The sequence below is a fragment of the Rhinoraja longicauda genome, chromosome 1 (genome assembly GCF_053455715.1).
Source record: "Rhinoraja longicauda isolate Sanriku21f chromosome 1, sRhiLon1.1, whole genome shotgun sequence".
NCBI classification, from domain to species: domain Eukaryota; kingdom Metazoa; phylum Chordata; class Chondrichthyes; order Rajiformes; family Arhynchobatidae; genus Rhinoraja; species Rhinoraja longicauda.
The window spans coordinates 43,939,224-43,961,461 of record NC_135953.1 but is presented as its reverse complement, the minus strand read 5'-3'; the positions used below and the strand labels follow the sequence as shown (position 1 = coordinate 43,961,461).

The 22,238-nt window shown below is 44.3% G+C and overlaps 1 protein-coding gene across 5 annotated transcripts in view; it reads right to left on the bottom strand.

Annotated features, from left to right (window-relative positions):
- LOC144592128 (AP-4 complex accessory subunit RUSC2-like) overlaps positions 1-22,238 on the bottom strand; it is a 68,954-nt gene that overhangs the window by 21,956 nt on the left and 24,760 nt on the right. Inside the window, exon 2 of one of the 5 annotated variants that reach the window (XM_078396553.1) lies at positions 10,695-10,807. The exons of 2 other annotated variants lie outside the window; for them this stretch is intronic. The gene's annotated coding sequence lies outside the window, so the exon portion shown is untranslated. Of the gene's footprint in view, positions 1-4,634; positions 4,879-10,694; positions 10,808-22,238 lie in introns of those variants that run through there. 2 more of the 5 variants (XM_078396534.1, XM_078396530.1) reach the window with 2 other exon arrangements.

Sequence of the window (22,238 nt, the reverse complement as noted above, 5' to 3'; positions counted from 1 at the left end):
ATAGTTCAGGTAAACACACAGTCTCTTGTCCAGCGTAGGGGAATCAAAAACCAGAGGACATAGGTTTAAGGCGAGGGGGAAAAGATTTAACAGGACCCTGAGAGGTAACTTTTTCACGCAAAAGGGGGTAGTTGTATGGAATGAGCTGCCGGAGGAGGTAGTTGGAGCAGGTACTATCGCAACGTTTAAGAAACATTTAGATGTGTACATGGATAGGGCAGATTTAGAGGGATTTGGGCCAAATGCAGCCAGGTGGGGCCAGTGTAGATAGGACATGTTACCTGGTGTGGGACATGTTAGCTTAAGTGCCTGTTTCCACGCTGAAAGACTCAATGACTATGTTATACGAATAGTGATTCAGTATTTCTGCAGAACTGCACTGAATTATTAGTCCAGTCCTAATAATTTTTCTGCAACGGAGCATGATCCATGAATCTTCTGACTTTATGGTTAAGGAGTCATGCATTAAATCAAGTTAATGATGTAAGGCCACACAGAGCTTCCAAAGAACGAAGAACAAAACATAATGAATACATTGTGTATTTCATTCTACTAGGAGCCAAGGGTTCGAGTTATAGAGCACAACAGCATGTAAACAGGCCTTTCAGCCCAACTTACCAATGCCGGCCAAGTTGCCTGATCACCATCGTCTCACTTGCCTATGCTTGCCCCAATTCTTCCAAACCTTTCCTATTCATGTACATGTCTGTTAATTTTAAAAGTCGTAATTGTACTGATCTCCTATACCTTGTTCCTTGAGCAGTTTGTTCCGTATATGCACAATCTGCTGTATGAATATTTGCTCCTTTGGTCCTTTTAAATCATTTCCTTTTAAACTTAAACCTATGCCTTTTAGATTCAGACTCTTCTTCCCTGGAGAAACCTGTGGCTATTTATAAAAACATAAAAAATACATGCAGGAGTAAGCTATTCGGTTCTTCGAGCCAGCACCACCATTCAATATGATCATGGCTGAATATCTAAAATCAGTACCCCGTTCCTGCTTTCTCCCCATATCCCTTGATTCCATTAACCCTATGAGGTATATCCAACTCTTGAATACAACCAGTGAATTGGCCTCCACTGCCTTCTGTGGCAGAGAATTCCACAGATTCACAACTCTGGGTGAAAAAGCTTTTCCTCGTCTCAGTCCTAAATGGCCTACCCCTTATTCTTAAACTGTGACCCCCGGTTCTGGACTCCCCCAACATCAGGAACATTTTTCCTGCACCTAGCCTGTCCAATCCCTTAAGAATTTTATATGTTTCTATAAGATCCCCTCTCATCCTTGTAACTTCCAGTGAATATAAGCCCAGTTGATCCATTCTTTCATTAATATGTCAGTCCCGCCATCCCGAGAATTAACCTGGTGATCCTATGCTACACTCCCTCAATAGCAAGAACGTCCGTCCTCAAATTAGGAGACCAAAACTGCACACAATACTCCAGGTGTAATCTCACCAGGGCCCTGTACAACTGCAGTAGGACCTCCTTGCTCCTAAACTCAAACCCACTCGCAATGAAGGCCAACATGCCATTAGCTTTGTTCACTGCCTGCTGTACCTGTATGCTTACTTTCAGTGACTGATGTACAAGTACACCCAGGTCTCGTTGCATCTCCCCTTTTCCTAATCTGACACCAGATAATAATCTGCCTTCCTGTTCTTACCACCAAAGTGGATAACCTCACATTTATCCACATTATACTGCATCTGCCATGCATCTGCCCTCTCACCCAACCTATCCAAGTCACTCTGCAGCCTCATAGCATCCACCTCGTAGCTCACACTGCCACCCAGCTTTGTGTCATCTGCGTATTTGGAGATGTTACATTTAATTGTTTCTTCTATTCATTTATCTATGCATCTCTTGATTTTATGAACTTCTGTAAGGCCACTCCTCAGCTTCCTATGCTCCAGAAAAAAAACCCCAGCCTATCCATAGAACTCAAACTTTCCAGACTCTGTGACATCCCCATAAATCTCCTCTTTGCATCCTGCCCACGTTAATAATTTTCTTTCTGGAGCAGGGCGAACAGAACATCAAATGCAGTATATTCCAAGTGTGGCCTTACCAACCTCTTGTACAGCTGTCATATGACCACCTAACCACTGTACCTACTGCCCTGATCATTGAAGAGAAGCATGCTAAACGACTTCTTCATCACCCTGTCTATCTGTGTCGCCACTTTCATGGAACTAGTTCACTGCAGCCTTAGGTCTCTGTCCCACACCACTCCCCAGAGTTGTACAATTTACAGTGCAAAACCTGCCATGGGTTGTTTTACTAAAATGCAACACTACATAGTTACCTGAATTGAACTCCATCTGCCATTACTCTTGTTGATCAAAATCCTGTGTAACATTAAATAACGTTCAACACTGTCCATTATTCCACCAATCTTACTTCCATCCAGACTTATTAACCACCTACATTCACATCCAAATTAATAATATAAAAAGCAAACAAGAGTGGACACAGCACTAATCCCTGTGGCGCACCATTCGTTACAGTCCTCCACCACCACTCTCTGTTTCTTATTTTCAATACAATTTTGCATCCAATTGGCTAACTCGCCAATGTGAGTTATCATGTGATCTGACCTTCCAGACCAGCCCATCATATGGTACCTTGTCAAAGGCTTTATTAAGTTCATGTAGACAACATCTCCAACACTGTCAATCTTCTTTGTCCCCTCTTCAAAAACCTCAAATTTCTGAGGCACGATTTCCAATACACATGTAGATCCTGTCTCAAAATCCAGTTTGTAAAAACCCCCTGTGGGGATCCATTGTTCTAACCAAATTCCAGATGAAAATAAACATTTATATTAAAATACAAACTTCAACCACCAACAGCAATAATTTCACATGGCTCAAACATTAAATACTGTGGCTCGCAACATTGAAGAAATAGAAGGATGCTTTAAAACAAGTACAAATACAAATTTTGGCATCAAGCCATTAATCAAATTCATATTTACAATATTTTGTAGTTTGTGTTTATAGCCTGAATACAAACCACTGCGCAGAATTCAAAAAGAACCAATGGGCAGAAAAGTATTATTTTATAAACAAGAAATAATTTAATTTGTTCTAAAAAATATATCTTTGATTGAAATAATAAAGGTTGCAAAAAACCTGCTTTTGCAGGTCCATGCTCCCCTCCCCCACAGTTTCCAGCTGCTCCACCTCGTCTGTGCCCATTTGCATCTGCCAGATTGACTAAAAATGATTTGTTGTGCAACACCACTGTGTTTGGGATTGGTCACTCTCATTACATGAGCTCTGTAAACAGCCTGTAAGCTGATAATTTTTTTGCCAACTGATGAGAAAAAAAACACAGGTATGTTTTTGTTCCGGAACAAAAGAAATCAAGATTCAATACAGTACCACAAATACAAAAAAAATCATAGTAAATCATAACATACACGACAACATTTTGAGACAAAAGATTAGATACAATGATGAACCGCAAAATAGGGAATAAAATGCCACAATACAAATACTGGAAAAAAATGAGGCAGATGAATAATTCCAAATAAATGAAACTAACATTTTTTGAATTATGTTATTCCATGATTACTATTATGCTATGAAGCAAAATATTTAAGATGGTGAATTAAATACTAATCCATTGTGACATTCAAAACAAATATAGCGATTTAACACAAATAGAGATTTAACACATACATTTCACAAATTAATATTGTGTTATATAAGATTGTATAAATGAAGTCCATATGCAATTTATATCTAATGTGTAGAGAATTTCCAATAAACATTCGAAATGATCCATTATCGCAGTCACTATCCATGTATTATTTTTAACAGGGTCTCCATTACACTGAATTCATCGCATTCAGCAGGCACTGAAGCCAGAAATCTGAACCCATTCACTTTGAAACAGTAATTTAACTTCATGAGCTTTCTTGGACATAAAATGATGGAGACATATTTTCGGTAGGTTAAACAAGCATACCAGACCAACAAAAATGCATGCCATTTTTAAATTTACTCCACCCAGAAATGCAGCGTGGCACTTCGACACAAAACACTCCACGTCATTAATGGAGCATTAAATCACCGCCCGTCATTTAATGTCAGGCCAGAACATAAGGATAAACCATTCCAGATTCCTCCTTATAAAAGAAAGCACAATATTTATACCACTTCCCCCATTTTTTCTATTATGTGCAGCAGTAATGACAGAAACAAAGAATGATAAAATGTCAGCTGTCAGACATTACAACTCGGCTTTAAACAGCACATCTGAATTAGTCAGCAACTGCATTCATGTGGAATGGCTTGACCTGCACTTAAATCTCCACTATATCTTATGCCCATAATGTAAACAGCAGCCATGACAGCATTGTGGTGAACAGAAATGACATCCAAAGATACAGCGTAGAAGCTTACATACAAAAATCCTCTGCATCACTAACCACAGGAGCCACACAGCATAATGTTCTGGATTATCTCAGTAATATCATTGATTTTAACTGCTTGCACATGATACCACAGTAATATAATCTGTATTGACACCCTTGACAATACTAACAAGTTATCAGAAAAAAAGACTGAACAGAAGGAAAACAATGCATTGAAAGGATGCAAGCTTAATCTCCACCCTACCATGCCTTTTGTTCAAGGTCTCCTCATCTTTCACCATTATCTTTCACGTACAAAATTACCTTCTGTTGTCTTGATGAATGCCTGTACCATAGGTTTGCACATATAAGATTATTACATAACCATTTTGTGGCAGAGCAGCTACTTATTTAATAGCACTATAGCAATGCAGTGGACTGCGCAAACCCAGTGCAAGTGCTGCTGCTTGCTGGAATGATCTAACGTCATCACTTAACAGGCTTGCCCACGGCCACTCAGGTTCTGCAACTGCAATCAATGTCTGAGACCTTGGAATCTAACTGAGCTCAGAGTTAAAAGATCAGACCACAAATATGAGAAAGGCTGGCCAAAACAAACAACATATTTTTATCCTGTGATTGCATATAATCGTTCCTATATATTTTTTATCAATGTGAATCACTATTAAAAAAACATTCAAATCTAATTATATTAAAAAACAGTTATCTGATCTAATCGAAATACAACCATTCTTTTCATCTACTTGTAATTGTGCTTCATTTAGATTGTGACATTTCACTGAATATATCAATTGCTTTCTAAATTATAGTATATTAAATCTTGGATTGAATAAATTGTGGATATGTTATCAAACAAAACACTGCTCTGTGCAATACATCGCAGCAGCAATTCTTTTCCTGGTTTATACCCTTCACATGCTTTTTTGGTCTCAAATTAATCCAATGGTCTCTCCTTCATGAAGGACATTTTTGAGGATATTCTTCAACAGCTTTGGCAATGTAATTCCTCACTTGCCTGATGCAAAATGCATTGAAGACCAGTTAATTAAAAAAAATGTACATGTTTCTAAGCACTGGAATGTCACACTTACAAAAGGGGTTCTCAATTTCCCACAGGATGGGGAGAAAAATATTATTCAGAGGGTACAACTATACTCAAAGGACTTTACATTTTGTGAAATGAGGTACAACCATGGAAAGCGTTGAGCATTTAAGTTTTGACTGCATTTAAGTTAGCTTTCTAGATTAGCATGTCATGGAAATAACTAAACACGTTCTTCAATTTACTAGTTTCTGAGACCTGGAATTCACTGACAAGGCCAGCACGTATTGGCCATAAAGTTCTTTCGTATGTCAACTACAACAATCAAAAGTGGCAATTGGTGAGGTAAGTCTCTAGTTGGGGGTTATCAACTTGGGATAGTGGGCAGGGAGGTTCTGTCACAGCACATTCCCTTAGGACATGTTTGTTGGTCTGTACTTGACCACAAGGACAGAGGTCTGTGTCTGCAATACCCCATCTTTTCATGTTGGCTGCAATGCGACCAGCACCAGTTCGTAACCTGTTCAGTTGAACCCAGGCCTTCCTGCGGAAGTTGTTGCCCGGAGGATGTGGTGACCAGGTCTCAAAGTATAGCTGGAGTCCTTCCGTGACAGATAGTGCTGCATTGCTCACTGCATCCAGACTCTCCATGTATGGGCGCAGAGGCTTCCGTGAGCGCAACCGGCATGGGGCCTCCTTCTCATAAAGGATGTCATGCAGAAGGTGGTTAGGCTGAGCAGCTTTCTGGTGCAGTCGTCCACAGTTGTTATCACGACGGGTTTGGGGTGGTTGAATCCCAGAAAGAAATGCTAAATGACTCAGTGGGGTGCAGTGGATGCACCCTGAGATGATCCTCATTGCTTCATGTAGGGGCACATCCAGTCTGCGTGTGTTAGTACTTTGTGTCCACAGTATTCTGCGGGTGCATATGCTAGGGCCATTACCGAAGTTTACAGGATGCTGAAGGATGCATCCCAGTTTGTGCTAGCAAGGCGCCTGACTAAGGATACTCTAGCAAAAACTTTGCTCTTCAGCTTCATCAGATGGCTTTTGTAGGTGAGGCTGAGATCTAGTTTGACGCCAAGGTATGTGGGGTTTGGGTCAAAGTTGAGAAGGTTGACTGAGTCTAGCTGCACCATAGGACGGTAGTTCACCAGTTTATTTCTAAGGTGAAATATTGATAACACTGTCTTCGTGGTAGATAGCTTCAACCCATAAAGTTGATGGGGTATCTTCTTGAACTGCTGCAGTTCTACTGAGCTGTCGGGTAGGACAGTTCAGGATTTACATCTCACAGCCACGATCAACAGGAGATGCAGTCCTTTTATTTTGCAGATAAAAAGGTGTTGGTTTCATCTTTAATAAACAAAATAACAATATTTAACATTTTATAGGGGCCTGTATGCTGGGCTGATGTGTCCTGTCACAAAAGTTCAGCAGAGACACATATCCAAGTCAGGATGTTATGCAACTTGAAAGGGAACTGCAAGTAGTTCCATCGGCTTGTTGCACTTATCCTTTACGGTGGCAGAGGTTGCAGGTTTGGGTGCCACTGTTGAGAGTTGCCCAGGTGAAAAATAATGTGTTTTGTAGATGGTACACACAGCCACTATGCACTGGTGATAGAGGGAATTGATATTTAGAATGGTAGATCAGTGCCAATTTCGGGCTTCTCCCTTGTGACTTCTGCCTTGTAAACTGTAGAAAGGCGTCCAGACGATACTCAGTCTCCAGCCTGCACTTGTAGCCATGGCATTTAGATGCCTGTCTAGTTGACTTTTTGATTAATGTTGATCTCTCCCGGATGTTGATAATAGGTAACTCAGCAATGGTGATGCTATTGAATATCATAGCCAAGTGTTTAGGCTCTCTCTTATTGGAGAGGTTTATTGGCTGGCATCTTTGTATGACCGTCTGGATGCTATGTGTAAACAATCTTATGTATCTGCAGACTGCATTTTCCATCATAAATTCTCCTATCCACATTTATAATGAAACTTTGTAAGTTGCCCAATTTTGACCCTTTAATATCATTGAAATTAGTAGCATTAGCAGCAAAGTATGGAGTCATGCATTTTGGTAGTAGGAATAATGGCGTACACTTTTTTGTGTACACTAGATAGATTAGATACACTAGATAGAGCTCTTAAGGATAGCGGAGTCAGGGGGTATGGGGAGAAGCCAGGGATGGGATACTGATTGAGAATGATCAGTCATGATCACATTGAATGGTGGTGCTGGCTCGAAGGGCCGAATGACCTACTCCTGCACCTATTGTCTATTGTCTATTTTCTAAATAGGGAGAGAATCCAGAAATCGGAGGTGCAAAGGGACTTGGGAGTACTGGTGCAGGATTCCCAAAAGGTTAATCTGCAAGTCAAATTGGTAGTAAAAAAGCAAATTCAATGCTTCATTCATTCATTTATTTCAAGAAGGCTTGTATACAAAAACAGGGATGTAATGTTGAGACTCTATAAGGCACTGGTAAAGCAGCATTTGGATTATTGTGAGCAATTTTGGACACCATATCTGAGGAAGGATGTGCTGGCTCTGGAGAGGGTCCAGAGGAGGTTTACAAGAGTGATCCCAGGAATGAGTAGGTTAACCTATGATGAATGTTTGTCGGCACTGGGCCTGTACTCGCTGGAGTTTAGAAGAATGAGGGGGAACGCATTGAAACATACAGAATAGTGAAAGGCTTGGATAGAGTGGATGTGGAGAGGATGTTTCCACTAGTGGGAGAGTCTTGCACCAGAGGTCATAGCCTCAGAATTAAAGGACATTCTTTTAGGAAGGAGATGAGGAGAAATTTATTTAATCAGAGGGTGGTGAATCTGTGGAGTTCTTTACCACCGAAGGCTGTGGAGGCAAACTCAGTGGATATTTTTAGGGCAGAGATTGATAGATTCTTGATTAGTACGGTGTCTGAGGTTTTCTGGAAAAGGCAGGAAAATGGGGTTAGGAGGGAGAGATAGATCAGCCATGATTGAATGGCAGAGTAGACTTGATGGGCTGAATGGCCTAATCCTACTCCTATCATATGACTTTATGATCTTGATGTACAGAGAGATCTTATTATAGGATATTACCTAAAGAGTGTAAGAAGGAACTGCTGTTGCTGGTTTAAACTAAAGATAAACACAAAAAGCTGGAGTATCTCAACAGGTCAGACGGCATCTCTGGAAAAAAGGAATAGGTGACGTTTCAGGTCGAGACCCTTCTTCAGACCATCTGAAGCATGTCTGAAGAAGGGTCTCGACCCTAAAACGTCACCTATTCCTTTTCTCCATGGATGCTGTTTGACACGCTGAGTTATCCCAGCTTTTTGTGATTACCTATAAGAGTTGGACAAATTTGGATTGTTTTCTCTGGAGTGCCGGAGACTGAGAGGAGACCTGATTGGTATATAAAATTATGAACAGCATAGATAGGCGTGAGAAACAGAATGGAAATTTCAAAGATTGGAGAGCATAGTTTTAAGATGAAAGGGGCAATGTTTAAAGGAAATGTGCAGGGCAAGTTTTTCACACAGAGGGTGTTGGGTGCCTGGAACGCTCTGCCAGGGGTAGTAGTGGAAGCTACTCAGATACCTCATCTACCAAGATACCTCATCTACACTAGTCCCACATACAGATATTTGGCCCATGTCCCTCTAAACCTTTCCTATCCATCTACATGTCCAAATGTCTTTTAAATGCTATTCTGGTAACTGCCTCATCTCCTCTGGCAGCTCGTTCCATATTCATGCCATCCTCTGTGTGAAAAAGTTGCACTTCAGGTTCCTATTAAATCTTTCCCTTCTCTACCTTAAACCAATGTCCTCTGATTCTGTATTCCCCAACTTTGGGTAAAAGACTATGCATTTACCCTATCGCTTGCCTTCATGATCGTTTCCACCTCCATTTCATTACCCCTCATACTCCTGCACTCCAAGGAAGATATGATAGTGTCATTTGGGAGGCTTTTGGATAGATGCATGAATATGCAGGCAATGGAGGGATATATATCACATGCAGGCAGAAAAGATTCATTTAATTGACATCGTGTTAGGCATGGACATTGTGGACCACAGGGCCGGTACCTATGCTGAACTGTTCTATATTCTATCTTTATTGTACCCATCTCCCAAGGACAGATGCCAAAACAGCACTTCTCTAATCGCTGTTCATAAATGCGATAAAATATATTTATAATGAAAATATAAAAACAAGATCAATATGTTTTGTTTCAACACATTTTTGTTACATATCAAACATTTCATACATTTAGTGTATTATTTATGTAGTTTGAGCATCATGTCTGAGGATACAGCTGCACTGCAGGTTATTTGAGAAATTATTATACTTTAATAAATTCAAAAAAATACACAAAGTGCTGGAGTAACTCAGCGGGTCAGGCAGCTTCTCTGGTTAAATTCAAGGTAGAATTACTTATTAATAGTTCATTATATCACAGTCTTTGAAATGTGCATTTAAAAAAATCATACAATCATTAATTTTTACACAGAGTGGTGGGTGCCCGAAATTTGCTGCCAGGGTTGGTGGTAGAGGCAGATACCATGATGGCATTTAAGAGCATTTTGGATAGACACATGAATCGAGGGATATGGTTCACGTGCAGGGGAGATTAGTTTAACTTGGCATCATGTATTTCCTAGACAAGGGAGTTGTAATCCCGGCAGGCATCCAGCCATTAACTCTCAGGCACCCCCTCCTACCTACTCCTTGACCATGACCCCATGTACCAACACCAGGTCACCATCTCCCAGACCATTACTGATCTTATCGCCTCCCATGAACTCCCCACCAGAAGCACCAATCTTATAGTTCCCCAACCCCGCACTGCTAGTTTCTATCTCCTTCCCAAAATTCCCAAGCAGGATTGTCCTGCCAGATCTATTGTTCCTGCCTGCTCTCGCCCTCTCAAACTCATCTAAAAATACCTCAATTTGATCTTGTTCTCCTTTGTCTAGTCCCTTCTGGCAAACATCTGAGACACCTCAAGTGCTCTTCAGCACTTCAGTAATTTCCAATTTCTAAGTCCTCATCACCTCATCTTTACTATGGATATTCAGTCCCTTTACACAGCCATTCCCTACCGGAGAAGTCTCAGGGTTTTCCGGTTCTTCCATGAACAGAGACCCAATCAGTTCCCTTCTAGCAACACTCTTCTCTGCCTGCTGGAACTTGGTCTCACCATTAACAATTCTCTTCTGACTTTTCTCACTTTCTTCAAGTCAAATATATATCTATGAGCACTTACATGGGCCCCAGCTAGGCCTATACTTTTGTTGGTTATGTTGAATACTTCTCAATCCAAATGTATCCTGGCATCATTCCGCAACTCTTTCGCCACTACATCGACAACTGCAACCACTGCAAGAAAGTGCCCAATGAGGATTAGAGGAATGCACAACAAATGCTGGTCTTTACAAATGCATTTGTTATTTCTTCCCTTTGAGCATAATATTAACACAAACCTTTGTGTAAATGAGAGCTCAGCATTGGAGTAAACTTATTGATCCAATGTTCCCAACAGTAAATTACACTGGAAGGGAATACAGCATCTCTGATTTACTAATTTGTGTTTCTGTCACAGAACCACATCAGTTCAATAACTATTCATTTGGTTCAGTCTGAAGAAGGGTCTCGACCTGAAACGTCACCCATTCCTTTTCTCCTGAGATGCTGTCTGACCCGCTGAGTTACTCCAGCATTTTGTGTCTACCATTAATTTGGTTTAATTTAGTTTAGAGATACAGTGCAGAAAGAAACCCTTTGGCCCACCGAGTCCCTGCCGACCAACGATCCCTGTATACTAGCACTACCCTACACTCACTAGGGACAATTTCATTGAAGGCAATTAATCTACAAACCTGTACGTCTTTGGAGTGTAGGAGGAAACCGGAGCACCCAGAGAAAACCTACGCAAGTCACGGGGAGAACGTACACACTCCATACAGACAGCACCATAGTCAGGATCAAACCTGGATCTCTGGCATTGTAAGGCAGCAGCTCAGCCACTATGCTACCATGCCACCCTTGGAAAGGAGCCACCGTGCCACTGTGCCGCAGAAGTGGGATTCTGGAGCCTTCCAGTTACAGAAAGTTGTGACCCAGGCTGCAATGTCTTTCATTCTTTCACTGGTGTGTGCATAATTTCCAGGGAGCTGCGATGATCCTTTTGTTATGGAACTGTTCAAACTCCCTGAATACTGTCCATCTGAAAGTTGCCTAAAGATTTGACAACTTGGGTGACATCATCAATCTGAAACCCAATTAATGATGCTCAACAACTACACATTAAAGGTCACAAAGTGCTGGGGTAACTCAGTGGGTTTGACGGCATTTCTGGAGAACATGGTAGGTGACGTTTTGGGTCGAGACTGTTCCTCAGACTACCGATCTATGTTGTCCAGAGATGAAGCCTGACCCGCTGAGATAATCCACCACTTTGTGTCATTTTTTTGTAAACCAGCATCTGCAGTTCCTTGTTTCTCCAAATATATATTAAATGTTAGATATCTATCAGATGTGAAACAGAAAAAGCTGCCATGTTCCAAATCAGTGTTTCAGGTGTCTCAAAAGGTCTTCTCATGTTCTTCACTATGCATTCGATAGGGTGTATCAATAGACAATAGACAATAGACAATAGACAATAGGTGCAGGAGGAGGCCATTCGGCCCTTCGAGCCAGCACCGCCATTCAATGTGATCATGGCTGATAATTCTCAATCAGTACCCCGTTCCTGCCTTCTCCCCATACCCCCTGACTCCGCTATCCTTAAGAGCTCTATCTAGCTCTCTTTTAAATGCATTCAGAGAATTTGCCTCCACTGCCTTCTGAGGCAGAGCATTCCACAGATTCACAACTCTCTGACTGAAAAAGTTTTTCCTCATCTCAGTTCTAAATGGCCCACCCCTTATTCTTAAACTGTGGCCCCTTGTATCAAATAATCATTGCATGCTACAAGCTGCAGAAAACTGTGTAGCATCAAAATATGGAGCAGTAGGAGAAACACATGGACAATGGATGATTCCAAGAATGAAAATGAAGACAAAGGTGATGAGACAATGTTGCAATAGCTGTTTGTTTATTGCCTGGTATGCACTTTGGTTGAATCAGTAGATTTGTGACCATTGCATGTTTTATACTCTTTTTGTTTCCACAATATCAATAACACAAAGCATTCCTGTAAATAATCAACTCCTACATGCACACACCCACTTAAACTCATGTTCAAAAGCCGATTCCATCCAAATAAGTGAGAAATGAGAAACTCAGTACATTCAGGCATGCAAACTAATTTCATGATTTTAATGAAGAGCTGAAACTCCTATTCCTGTTAATCATCTAGAATAGTGTTTATGCTGCAGATCCTGTGACTCCACAGAGCTGAAAATGGCTACTCATTACCCTGCTCAGATGGCCAAGATGCATCTGGACGATTACCCCATGGTCTCTGCTAAATTCTACCAACTAATACTAATCCCTACTTAGCCAATGGGGCACAACAACACATTGGGTACTGATTGTAAGATTACATGGGGGGCAGCATTCTCTGAGGTGTTTTTGCTTCCATGTGCTGTTAAGCTATTATTTCTTAGAATACCATGATTATGTCTTACAACCATGGCTACCACTCTGGGAGAGCATTTTGGTGGTGATCAGTGTGGTACCTTTTGGCATCCAGAGTGTGCACAACTATGGTTACGATATGCATTGGCTCCACCGAAAACAATAATGATATGTAGAATTAACCACTCTCTTAGAATAATACATCAACATAAGACATCAACCCTCATATGCTGGGATGGCCTACTTCATCGTCTTGGCACTGAAGGGGAGTGAACATGAAGGCAAGTCAGCATATTGCACATTATCTTCTACTGTTCCTACATTATCCATCATTAGTGTGTGGAAACAACATCTATGTCCATCTGAACAGAGTCTGGAAAGGGCAGCCCTGTTAATTCTACACTTGTCTCTGCTACCAGTGTTTGCTTTACATTTACCCCTGCGTTAAGGTATCACACTGTTCATCCACAGACATTACCAACATCTAAGTACCAGGAAGACTGATGCTAATGTTTCACAAATTTTGTTTTGTGTCTTCTTTCCTCTATCTGGTAATGATCTATAACTGTACCAGACATTCAGAAAGATTTTTAAATGCTCTATTTTGCAAACCAACTTGGTGAGAACCACATTATTCAGTTGTCATGACAGATGGATATCACTGTAGCGACCATAGAGAATGGTCCAGGCCGTCGAACCCTCAGATTGGCCAGCAAGGTCACGTGCGAGCGCGACCGTAGGGATTGGTCCAGAGAGCGACATCGCTGATTGGACAGCGTTGTCATGTGCGCTTTTGGCGCCCGAAATGTTCAGTTCAGAGGAGTCTTCGAAGAAGACAGTGAGTTTTTGATGGTTGTCCTTTACCTTATTGTTTAACCTTTGTATTCGAATATTGCTGCCGCAATAAACTTCTCCTACAACCAACAAGTTTCCGGACTCGCCATATTGGTGACCCCGACGTGATCTGGACGATCACCGACTATGCAGGAACACGACGCCCCGTTGTTGGATGCCGCGCCTGGCACACCGGAGTTAAGCGCAGTAGGCGTTCACCTTCCGTTGTTTTGGACACATCAACCGCAATCTTGGTTTGTCCACACCGAAGCCCAATTTCATATAAAGAACATATCGGCCGACGCGACGAAGTATTACTATCTCGTCAGCGCTCTATCACCGGAGACGACCACACGCGTGATGCGGTTCATCGTTAATCCGCCTGCGGAAAACAAGTACGAGGCAATGAAGAAATTGTTACTGCGAACCTTCGGGTTTAATAGGCATGATCGCGCTGAAAAACTTCTGCACCTACCGGACCTCGGAGATCGACGGCCGTCCGTTCTCATGGCCGAGATGATGATGCTAGCCGGTGAGCATACGGATTGCCTCATGTTCGAACAGGCATTCCGAGAGAAGCTTCCTGAGGATGTCCGACTGCTGCTCACGGATTGTTCTTTTAAGGACCCCGAAGCATATGCAGAGAAAGCGGACGCACTCATAGCGGCTAAAAACAAGGCAAGCGGTTCGATCAACAAGGTCTCGACATCAGTGACCACGCCACAGCGACATCAAGATGGCGCCGCGTCTCCCGCCAGTTCTCCGAAAGCCCGCCAAAAAGATCCGCACAAGCGCGGCTGGTGCTATTATCACCTACGATGGGGTAGAGAATCCCGCAACTGCCGCTCACCTTGTACCTTCGCGGGAAATGCCTCGGCCGATCGTACATAGGGGCAGTTGCGATTGGCCAGAACCGACGCCTCTACGTCCACGATCGATTCACGGACACAGAATTTTTGGTGGACACGGGAGCCATCGTCAGTATAGTGCCGCCGACCGACCTCGAAACCAGAACGGGTAAGACAGGTCCCACCCTCATCGCGGTTAATGGCAGCCCCATTCGCACCTTCGGTATACGGAAGATGTCCCTTGTGTTAGGCCTCCGCATGTACGAATGGCCATTCATCATAGCAGACGTCAGACAAGCGATCCTAGGCGCAGATTTTCTCTGGGCTTTTTCACTGGTCCCTGATGTCCGCAGTAACGACCTCCGACCCTCCGCCAGCGAGGAGCCCGTCGCTCCGACAATCGCCTCCCCGCCCAGCCCTACTGTCCAGGCCGTCGTCGCGGCCCCTGACTCGTATGCTGAGATCCTGGCGGAGTTTCCAGAGCTGCTCATCCAACGTTTTGACACGCCTTCGGCCAAGCACGGCGTGGTCCATCACATCCGCACCGAGGGCCCTCCCGTTTTCGCTCGGGCCAGGAGACTACCGCCAGACAAACTGGTGGTGGCACGGGCGGAATTTAGGAAGATGGAGGAAATGGGAATTGTCCGTCAGTCCGACAGCCCATGGGCCTCGCCGTTGCATATGGTCTCCAAGGCATCTGGGGGGTGGAGACCGTGGCGATTATCGGCGTCTCAATGCTGTCACCACGGCTGATCGCTACCCCATACCGCACCTACAGGACTTTTCGTCTGGGCTGGAAGGGACGGTGGTGTTCTCCAAAATCGATTTGGTGCGAGGATACCACCAGATTCCGGTGCGGCCGGAGGACATACAGAAAACTGCCACGATTACTCCGTTCGGGTTGTTCGAATGGTTGCGTATGCCTTTCGGTTTAAAGAACGCGGCACAGGCTTTCCAACGACTGATGGACCGTGTGGGTCGGGGTTTACCCTTTTTGTTTATTTATTTAGACGACATCCTGGTCGCCAGCCCCTCAGTGCAGGAACACCAGGTCCACTTGCGGACTGTGTTCCAGCGGCTCCAAGACCACGGGCTCATTATCCAACCCTCCAAGTGTCAATTCGGCCTCCCTTCTCTTGATTTTCTAGGGCACAGAATTACCCCTGCCGGCGCCTCCCCTTTGCCCGAGAAGGTGGAGGCTATCCGGGCATTTCCCAGGCCCACCACAGTAAAAGGACTACAGGAGTTCGTAGGTATGGTTAACTTCTACCATAGGTTCGTTCCAGCAGCTGCGCGGGTCATGCGCCCGCTCTTCCAGTGCCTTGCGGGAAAACCGGTAGAGTTGATATGGTCCCCGGCCGCAGTCGGCTTTTATAGCAGCTAAGGCAGCTTTGGCAGACGCCACCATGTTGGTCCACCCGAGCCCCTCCGCCCCCACGGCCCTGACGGTTGACGCCTCTGACGTGGCGGTGGGCGGGGTCTTGGAGCAGCAGGTCGGTGGCCGTTGGCAGCCCTTGGCGTTTTTCAGCCGGCAACTAAATTCGGCTGAGCTGAAGTATAGCGCATTTGACCGAGAGCTTTTGGCCCTCTATTTAGCTGTTCGTCATTTCAGGTACTTCCTTGAGGGCCGCCCATTTGTGGCCTTTACGGACCACAAACCATTAACATTTGCATTTTTCAAATTGTCTGACCCATGGTCGGCCCGCCAGCAGCGGCACCTGACTGCCATCTCCGAATTTACCACCGATGTCCGTCATGTCGCGGGTAAGCTTAATGCTGTTGCTGACGCCCTGTCTAGACCTGCTTTTTCCCCTATTTCGGCGGTCGACTGCGAGGTGGATCCCCAGGAGCTTGCGGAGGCACAGCTTCTAGCGGATACCGCCTCGGCATACCAGTCCACCACTTCGGGATTGAAGTTGGCTAAGGTAGCCTGCGGGTCGGAAGGCACAAAAGTCTGGTGTGATGTTTCCCTTCCCCGTCCCAGGCCGGTAGTACCGCCCTCCCTTCAGCGCCGGGTTTTTGATGCCATTCACGGGCTGGCACACCCGTCCATCCGCTCCACCTCTGCTTTAGTAGCAGCTCGGTTTGTCTGGCATGGCCTCCGGAAACAGGTAGCGGGTTGGGAACGTTCCTGCGTTCCCTGTCAGACCGCTAAAGTACAGCGCCATGTCCAGCCCCCCGTACAGGAGTTCGAGGTCCCAGCAGTTCGTTTTTTCCACATCCACGTGGATTTAGTCGGGCCTTTGCCTTCCTCCTGGGGCTACACCCACCTCCTCACGGTGGTGGATCGGTTCACCCGGTGGCCAGAGGCTTTCCCATTGTCTGATATCTCGGCAGCCTCTTGTGCCAGGACTTTGGCCCTCCATTGGGTAGCACGTTTCGGGGTCCCGGCAGTTATTACCACTGACAGGGGGCCGCAGTTCACTTCGTCCCTCTGGGCCGCGCTCGCAGAACTGTACGGTTCCAAGTTACAACCCACTACTGCATACCACCCCCAGGCAAATGGACTTGTAGAAAGGTTCCACCGTCAACTTAAGGCGTCCCTCAGTGCAAGGCTTGAAGGCCCGGACTGGGTAGACCAACTCCCCTGGGTCCTTCTGGGCATCCGGACGGCTCCTAAGCAGGATCTCGGTGCGTCGTTCGCGGAGCTAGTGTATGGCTCGACACTTCGAGTACCCAGGGATTTGTTTCCGGACCCCTCAGACCAGCTGCCTCCAGTCCCATCAGTCTTAGCATCGCTCCGGGCACGGGTGGGTTCCCTGGCTCCAGTTCCGACTTCACGTCATGGGTGTTCCATGGTACATGAACCGCCTTCCCTGAAGGACTGTTAGTTTGTGTTTTTGCGAAAAGATTCCCATCGTGCCCCGTTGCAGAGGGTCTATCAAGGGCCGTTCCGGGTTTTGCGTAAGGGAACGGCTACCTTCACCTTAGACATGTGCGGCAGGAGTGAGCTCGTCTCGGTGTCCCGGCTTAAACCTGCACACTTGGATCCGGATCAACCAGTCCTGGTCGGCCAAACCCCTAGGAGAGGCCGGCCTCCGTCAGTTCCGCTCAGTCCAGGACCCCCCGTTCCGGCAGTTCCTCCAAGTCCGGAATCCCCTGCTCCTGTGGTTCAGGCTGCCCCTTTCCATACTCGTTATGGTCGCGAAATCCGGCTCCCTGCTAGGTTCCGTACCTCGGGTTCTGGGGGGGGTCATGTAGCGACCATAGAGAATGGTCCAGGCCGTCGAACCCTCAGATTGGCCAGCAAGGTCACGTGCGAGCGCGACCGTAGGGATTGGTCCAGAGAGCGACATCGCTGATTGGACAGCGTTGTCATGTGCGCTTTTGGCGCCCGAAATGTTCAGTTCAGAGGAGTCTTCGAAGAAGTCAGTGAGTATTTGATGGTTGTCCTTTACCTTGTTGTTTAACCTTTGTATTCGAATATTGCTGCCGCAATAAACTTCTCCTACAACTAACAAGTTTCCGGACTCGCCATATCACCTACATTAAACAAAGCACGTACGTTCCAGTCAAGTGCAATGTTAGACCAGATCAAATCAAATGGGCAGTGGCGTTGTTTCAATTTTCCATACCTTTTCCTTGTTTAGCCTGATTCTTTAATCACCGGTCTACATTTGATCAGTCCTCCAACAGTCAGCAAACAGAAAGTCATGGCCTGAAATATTTATATCCCTTAAAGTGACCATTCTGCAGTGCAAAGATCTCCTTCGACCATTTCCTGCCTTACTTGTGAAGCTGGAGCCAACTAAAACATCCAAGCACTTGAAATTGATGCACTAGCAATTCCAGCAATATGTCCATGACCCAGCAGATCACAACTCTCCAAGTACATCCTCAACTACAATTTAAACATGACAGAGGTTTCTGCCACCACCACCATTTCAGGGAGTTAGTTCCTGACCCTACAAATCTCTATGTGAAAAAATGTTTCCTAAGTTCCCTCCAATCTTTCTACGAACTACTTTAAATCTATCAACCCCTGATTTTTGAGTCATCTGCCAAGTGAAATAAATGCTTCATATTCACATGCTTCTCATAATTGTTGTGTTGACTGTATAATAACAGAAGCCTTACACCTGGATAATAATCCAAAGACTTTATTAACTACATAGCAAGCACGACCTCACGCCTGCACATTCCACTTACACTAACTTGAATCACACAAGCAGTGGTCACTCAAAAGCTAAAGGGGTGTAACTACAAAAGCATGACACATAACATGAGTGACACCATTACACTAATCTACAATAATATGACACACTCAACCAGGCATCCCCTCAGCCCTTTCTGAAAAAAAGAATACAAGCTTAAACCATTCAAACTATAGTTTTCTAGCCCTGGCAAAATTTTTGCAATGTCCTCTGCATCACCCCCTCCTCTCAAACCCCCCCACCACCACAACACCGTCTCATACTCGAAAACATAGTACACAAACGATGACCTACCTAGTATGATATATAGACACAAGGAACAGCAGGTGCTGGTTTGCCAAAAATACTCAAAGTGCTGGGGTAACTTAGCAGATCAGGCAGCATCTCTGGCAGACATGGATAAGTGACATTCCAGTCAGGACCCATAGAGTTACTTCAGTACTTTGTGTTCTAATGTGATATGTAGTTCCAGCATAACCCCCATGCTCTTGTCATATGTGCCTAGACTAATAAAGGAAAACATCCCATTTTCCATTTTTAACTACCATATTGGTCTGTTTTGCTACCTTTGAGAATCTGTGGATATATATTCCAAGGTCTTTGTGTTCCTCTGTACAACTCAGGCTCCTCCTACCTATCTCTCATCAGTCCCTTGCACCAGCCCAAATAAATTACCATGCACATCTTTTGATTGCATTTCTTTTTTCATTTTTTTGCCCAATTGATCAAACCATTTAAAGCTTCCTCCAGTCTAGCACGTCAATCCCACAGTCAATTTTTGTATTAACTGCAAACTTTTATTTAAATCTAAAGTGTTGGTATATGTTAGAAAAAATCAGTCTGCATCATTAGTATATGTTACAAAAAGCAAGGCACCAAATATTCAGCCCTGTTGAATTCTCACTGCAATCATTAAAACACTTATCAACCATTATCCTTTAACTTCCTGCCACAGTTTTGGATCGAATCTGCCACTCTCCTTTGCATTCCATTACTTTTGAGGTTTGTTGACCATCCTGGCATGCAGGACCTTGTTAAAGGTCTTGCCAAAATTCACGTAGATTACATTAAATGTGTTGCCCATCATCTCAAAGAATTCAATCAAGTTAGGCAGGCACACTCTTCCCTCAACAAATCCATGCTGATCATCCCTGATCAATATATGTCTTTCTGAATTCAAGTATGACTCCATGATGTACTTAACACCAAAGTTAACCTTGTCTGTAATTAATTGATCCATTGGAGCCCATTTCTCATGTGTATAATCAGAAACATTTGTCAGTAAAGTTTTATCTCCTGGTGCCTTTTCCATTTCACAATCTAATGTTTTCTTCAAATCTCCTGTGCTACATTTCAACCTCTCCTGTGTAGTTGTGATCTGACAGGACAAAATCAATGAATCTGTCCTCTCCCTGACCAACATGCATCTCCGCGATCCTCAAGCAGAAGTGTCACCGCTGGCTTAGACATGTGCACAGGATGGGAAATGGACACATACCCATAGATGTGCTATATGGGGAGATCACCAATGCACGGAGGCCAAGAGGAGGACCAAAGCCACTAGAATATTACGATGAAAAGAGTTGTGAGATTTTTTAACATTGGCACTGACAACTGGTAAGCAGCTGCTGAAGACCGGAGGAGATAGAGCAAGAACCTCCAGTTGGGCATGAAGCATCACAACGGCATATGGTTCAAGACTCTGGAGGCCAGGCACCAACGCCACAAAATGGTTAACGGCAACAGCAACACACCTCAATCCAACAGCCAGAGACAACTTAGAAACATAGAAAATAAGTGCAGGAGTAGGCCATTTGGCCCTTCGAGCCAGCACCACCATTCAATAGGATCATGGCTGGTCATCCAAAATTAGGACCCCATTCCTGCTTTTTCCCCATATCCCTTGATTTCGTTAGCCCTAAGAGCTACAGTGCATTCAGAAAATATTCAAACCCCTTCACTTTTTTCCACATTTTGTTAAGTTACAGCCTTATTTTAAAAAGGATTAAATTCTTTTTTTTTTATCGTCAATCTACACACAATATCCCAGAATGAAGAAGCAAAAACAGGTGTTTAGAAAATTTTGCAAAGTAATTAAAAAGAAATAACTAAAATATCACATTTACATAAGTATTCAGACCCTTTGCTATGACACTCAAAATTGAGCTTATGTTCACTGTTTCCATTGATTATCCTTGAGATGTTTCTGCAACTTGATTGGAGTCCACCAGTGGTAAAATAAATTGTTTGGACATGATTTGGAAAGGCACACACCTGTCGATACAAGGTCCCACAGTTGACAGTGCATGTCAGAGCAAAACCCAAGTCACGAAGACGAAGGAATTGTCCGTAGACCTCCGAGACAGGATTGTGTCGAGACACAGGTCTGGACAAGGGTATAAAACAATTTCTGCAGCATTGCAGGTCCCAAAGAGCACAGTGGCCTCCGTCATTCTTAAATGGAAGAACTTTGGAACCACCAGGACTCTTGATAGAGCTGGCCGCCCGGCCAAACTGAGCAATCGGGGGAGAAGGGCCTTGGACAAAGAGGTGACCAAGAACCCGATGGTCACTCTGACAGAGCTCCAGAGTTCCTCTGTGAAGATGAGGGAACCTTCCAGAAGGACAACTATATCTACAGCACTCCACTAATCAGGCCTTTATGGTAGAGTGGCCAGACGGAAGCCACTCCTCAGTAAAAGGCACATGACAGCCCGCTTGGAGTTTGCCAAAAGGTACCTAAAGGACTCTCAGACCATGAGAAACAAGATTCTCTGGTCTGATGAAACAAAGATTGAACTCTTTGGCCTGAATGCCAAGCGGCACCGCTCATCACCTGGCCAATACCATACCTATGGTGAAGCATGGTGGTGGGATCATCATGCTGTGGGGATGTTTTTCAGCGGCAGGAACTGGGAGACTAGTCAGGATCGAGGGAAAGATGAACGGAGCAAAGTACAGAGAGATCCTTGATGAAAACCTGCTCCAGAGCATTCTGGACCTCAAACTGGGGCGGAGGTTCACCTTCCGACAGGACAACAACCCTAAACACACAACAAAGACAACGCAGGAGGGACTTCGTGACAAGTCTGTGAATGTCCTTGAGTGGCCCAGCCAGAGCGTGGACATGAACCCGATCAACCAACTCTGGAGGGACCTGAAAAAAAGCTATGCATCGACGCTCCCCATCCAACCTGACAGAGCTTGAGAAGATCTGCAGAGAGGAATGGGAGGAATTCCCAAATACAGGTGTGCCAAGCTTATAGGGTCATACCGAAGAAGACTTGAGGCTGTAATCGCTGCCAAAGGTGCCTCAACAAAGTACTGAGTAAAGGGTCTGAATATTTATGTAAATGTGATATTTCAGTTATTTCTTTTTAATTGCTTTGCAAA